The sequence below is a fragment of the Micrasema longulum genome, unplaced genomic scaffold (genome assembly GCF_059751315.1).
Source record: "Micrasema longulum isolate JH-2025_06_02 unplaced genomic scaffold, ASM5975131v1 h1tg001601l, whole genome shotgun sequence".
Classification (NCBI taxonomy): domain Eukaryota; kingdom Metazoa; phylum Arthropoda; class Insecta; order Trichoptera; family Brachycentridae; genus Micrasema; species Micrasema longulum.
Window position 1 is genome coordinate 415,942 of NW_028278782.1, and position 5,735 is coordinate 421,676.

Consider the following 5,735-nt stretch of genomic DNA (forward strand, 5'->3'; position numbering starts at 1 on the left):
ATACAAAAATATTAAACCTGTCTATTTATTATTAACAGGCCATGACTTTGTGTAATTTCTTTGTTTACTATTCACTTACTGTTAATATGTATCTATATAACAATAAAAAAATATAACAATACATATATTTAAAAAAAATAAAATATGAGCTTCATATATGTATTGGCAAAATACTGGTTACCAAATTAGCTTTGACGACATATTTGCTCGTTTCACTGTCTAAATTTGTAAAAGCCACTAATATTTATATTGAAAATAAAACATTTCTGTACGGCTTGTCAATCAACAGGAATGAGTTAAATACTTCTCTAACAAATAGTTTCATGTTGAAATAATGTGTTTGCAAGTTGCTACGTCATATTTTCTTGGGATGTCTTTAGTCTTGCTCCAAGCAATGACTGTGCAGACAAAATTAGAATACTTTGTTTATGTTAATCTCTCGGACGATTCCTTTGTTTTAGCATAATCACATGTCTATTCTCAAATAACAGTCAACTCAAAAAATTGTAAATACCCACAAATAATGTGTTTTAACACTGAAGTAATTTTTACTCAAGCTGTCTATTAAAAATGTTTATTCAATAATTACGTTTTTTTATTTTTATAAGTTATATAACTTATATAAGCATTATTTTATATGGCAGAGGTCACATCAAACTTAAAACAGTTATTTTTTTAAAGAACATTATTGACAACTGGTAAAAGAAGTAGAAAAATTGAAAAAGTGTTTTCAGGCGTTGCCTAGTTGGTGAAATAATTTAGCCAAATAAATATCTATCTCCCACGTCAATAAAGGTTTCAACTCTTTTACTTCACAAAAGTCAATATATGGTAGAGTTGTGGAAATGTGGGTGTTTGAACATAGGCAGAAACGTGAATGTTACACAGTGTTTTAAGTGGCCACTTAAACCAGCCAATTACAGTACAGTACTGTAAATGTTTACTTCCATACTTTCTTCTCATAAATGTTTTCCCTCTGTTGCAACATATTTAGAAGTAGTTATAAAATTATATTTTTTTGTATAGGGAATAAATAAATAATAAAATAATTATAATTTACAATGTGGAGAGAGGTTACTAGGGATATTTGACTAAATTCTCTCGGTGTGCTTTGGCTACCTGACGATTCACATGGGAAATCCCATCTATTGGAGCAGCATAACGTCGAGGAGGTTCAATTGTATTGTAACGCGATTCTCATGAATACAGTATATTCGTATGTACAAAGATTGCCAAACCTAAATAGATAATAATATACGGTCTTATAAAAATTGTGAATAAAGTCATTGGGTAGAATATAAGTTCACATGTTAGAATTTCTATGGAATAAAAGTAGTATTTGATTTCGTGTTTGTATTCCAACAGAGAGGAAATCGATGAGAAGGGAGGTAGGTGATTGGTAATAAATTTCTTATCAGATATCTCCTCGTTTGCCATGTGATCCTGGTAAAAACCGAATCAGTCGATAGAACGTAACGATGCCAATCATCGATTGGAAATTAGTCGCACAGGAAATCAATTTATTAAGAAGTTATTTACTAAAAATATTTTTACAGAAAGAAATATATTTCTACTACAAAAATCAAATAAAAATCAACTCATGCAACCTATATAATTATTTATTTACCTGGGTCTATTTACATTTTTATTATTATTTTTAATGCAACTTTAAGTACTACTACGTACTTCACAGGTTTTTAAAGATTCTCTCTCCTATTTACAACTTCAGCAACAAGTAAGAAGGTAAAGAAAACGCGAAACACCAGGAGAACATGAAACAAGAAGAGTTAATGTTACTTACCAAATTTTGATGATCATTTATTTGAACCAAAAAACAGTTCTCTAAGCTTCACAAAACATTGTTTGCGCGTTCGAACACGAGATGGTGCTAGTAGTAACATTTCGAAACATTAAAGAAAATTCATTATATGAATAATTTGATAAAAATTAAATTGTAAGAATAAAATTTAAAAAAATATTGGGAATCAAATCCGTGTAGGTATCATTTTGGAAAGTTTATTTTTAGGACTATTTTTTAGGTATAGATATTTGTTTAAAGACGTCAGTGATATTACCACGGATCAAGCAACAATACTGTTTTCCTGTTTTGTAACAATAATTTACTGTGAGGGATATATTTATAAACATTATTATGTAAATAATTAAGAAGGCGTTTTTAATTCTATGGGGAAAATTTTCATTCCAAAACTATTGTATCGTATTTAAAATTGTAATTAATACTAGCGGACTCAACAGTCATTGTCCTGCCTGAACCCTGGCTTGCCTGCTATTAGCTGGTTCCGCCAACGTTTTTTTTATATTCGAAATTTCCATCTACCGGGTCCAATTGTGAACTCATGCCCAGCGCGAATTTAATCATTCTTTAACCGCCAGCCGGGTTTTGCGTGAGCTTGACATTTAATTTGAAACCAAAAGAAATTTAAAAAAAGACTTATTGTGTCGTGAAAGCGTGCAAACACTGTCGGATAAAAGAAAAAAGCCTTTTCATTGATAAGTGGGTACCTAGTACCTAGGTACTTGTTGATGGTTGAATTCCAAAACATAAAATAATTCATTTTCAAATACAAAATAAACCCTGGTAGGTCGACGAAAAAAAATTAATAAAAAAAGAATCGGGTTGTGGTCCCGTGGCTAGTGTAGTGGACTCACGGGCCAGAGGTCCGAGGTTCAAACCCCACTCTACCACAACTTGATTTCCATTTTCTAATAGTGAGTTATTCGAAATATGAAAATGGCCACCAAAATTTAAATATTTAGGTAAATTATAAAAACGCTAGTATTTTTTTTTTTTTTTTTTTAAAAAACATTTATGCTCCTAACTTTTTGTTTAGATATTAGATTACAGATTTCTCTACGAACACGCGCAGCGCAAAGATCTACATTTTGTTAAAAACCGCACGTAAATCGGTTAAGCCTTTTAAGAGGAGTTTAGTGACATCACACGAACAGAAGAATTACATAGATATAATCAAGATCACCCAAGTCAGAAGAGTTTCTACCTTAATTTTTTTTTTTATGAATGATCAAATTCTATCATTATTATAAATAAATAATAACATATAACAAATTATTATTTCGAAATAAAAATATAAGTATTTCATGGTAAAAATATAATATTATATGGTCAATCCGGTACCAAATAGGAAGACTGTAATTAAAAACGAAAAAAAATAACTTGGTAGATAATATGAACTCTAATAATGCTTACAAAAGCCAAAATTAAAATGTGTCATTGAAAAATTATGTTTTATTATTTTTTGTGGTAGTTTTAATAACTCATCATCAATCCCTTTCCGCACATAATGGTGCATGGGGTACTGCATTGGTACACCAATCGCAGCGTATCTTGATCATTTTTGTTATTTTGTTTTCATCAGTCTTACGCTTCAGGTACCAGTCCATGGACAATGAAATATTCTAGTGTGAAAACACAAAAAAATAACTTGGTAGATAATATGAACTCTAATAATGCTTACAAAAGCCAAACTTAAAATGTGTCTATTGAAAAATAATATTTTGTTTAATGTTTTTTAAACAGTTTTATACATCATTTGACGTTTAATCGTCAGAGTGGCCATTATGTAAAGCAAAGTTTCGTCGCATTCAAAAAATCAAAACCCGTAAATAAATTACTCTCTATGGGGTAGAGAAGATTCAGAATACCTCCTCAGGAAGATATCGTAACCGCAATGAGTCATAAGGACTTATCACGTGAGGTACATTTGAATTCGTTCCATATCATTTTCTTACTCTTTATTATAACTCCCTGAATATAAGTTTTAGTGACATCGACATAAGTATTACACTAAAAATAGAACCCCGACACTAACCGAATACTCTCAAAGTGGAACGAAAGGTCTGTTGGTGTATGTCAATAGTCCGGATTCTGAACTAGTTTTCTGCGGTTCCCTCTTCATAAGCAAATGCGGAAAAGTTCCTTAACAAGGCCACAGCCGACTATCCCGTCAGATTCCCGGTGAAAACAAAAAAAAAGTGATTTTTCTCAAGTCTGGGTGCTCTGTGCTGTGTAAGGTTCAGAGTCCATAATCGATGACACACACGTGCTAAAACGTTTCACCAGGAGCTCAATCACAGATGGCTATCGACATGCTAAAAAACGTGCTAAGTATTTGAGCGATCACCACGAACAATCATGAACACGCTGAAGTTATCGCGGTCGCGTTGCAAAACGAAATTCAACTTCGGTCAGTTCAAGAGGATTGGTTGAATCTCGCACACGCCTTCTTTCAATTTTTCTCGAGTGCCGTATTGCATTTAGCCGGCGGTCGGCAAGCCAAATGTTAAGAAAAGCAGTCGCCATAGTAATTGTTTGTAACTTGAAAACGAAATAACCGTAATAAACCGGCACGAGATTACACGCGTGTTGACTTTTTTGATTTGACGTTTGACCACGGACTACGGATACGGAACTTATCTATGGCGTTTTTAACGCAAACAATTACTATGGCGACTGCTTTTCTTAACATTTGGCTTGCCGACCGCCGGCTAAATGCAATACGGCACTCGAGAAAAATTGAAAGAAGGCGTGTGCGAGATTCAACCAATCCTCTTGAACTGACCGAAGTTGAATTTCGTTTTGCAACGCGACCGCGATAACTTCAGCGTGTTCATGATTGTTCGTGGTGATCGCTCAAATACTTAGCACGTTTTTTAGCATGTCGATAGCCATCTGTGATTGAGCTCCTGAAATAGTTAATGACCGAAGAAAGCAGTGTCATCATTTTCCATAGAATCCAATATCACATTTAATGCAACTCTAACAGTATTGCACATACATCGGGAGCATCTTTCTGTAGTACATTCACATCGTCCCTTCCATGAAGAAATGAACTACAAAGGAACGTGGTTTATAAAGAGACCACAGGACGCAACGCCAGTCAGTCAACCCTACAAGTTCAGTTGTTAGTCAGTCCAACTCGACAACGTCACTCAGTTTTAGCATGTAGTTCAAGTGCAGTCTCTTCAACTCATCATCGCCGGTACGCTCGTGCTACACAACCAAGTGCTGTATCTTTTTCGTCATGTAATAAATACACATTAAACAACAACATCGTGTCTTCTCTGTCAATATCTATCTGGGGTAGGAGCTCCAACCCTCAAATACCTCATTCTTACAGCTGTTTTTACTATTGTAATTGAGTCTCCTTGCCTGTTGTGGTGCAAAAATAAAAATAAAATAGTTTTTTTTTTTTAAACAGTGTACATGCGAGTCGGGTTCGGGTCTCATGGTAGTGGCTTGGATTAACAGATCAGATGTTCGAAGATCGAATCCTCGTTTACCAAAAGTTAATTCTCATTCTATTACAGTTTTTTGTGACTAGTTGAAAATGTCTCCAAAATTTAAATATCCAGGAAAATCTTTTTTTTTTCAAATAGTTCTTAAAAATGTTATAATATTAGAAATTGATAAGATATTTCACATATTCTGTAAAACTGACATTTACGATTAGTATATATTTTTTATGCCTGCATAATTATATGATTATATTAATTATGATTTTCTTGTTTTATTTATTTTATTTGGTCAATTGTAGTCTGCATTACTTTATGGGTTGTCCAATTACTTAATTATTACGTTAATTATATAATTTGTTTGTTTTGTATTCCATATTTTAGTTTTTATGTATTTACAAAATCTATTTTATTTGCATATGGAATCTATGATGTAGTAGGAAAACAAATCAAATAAATAC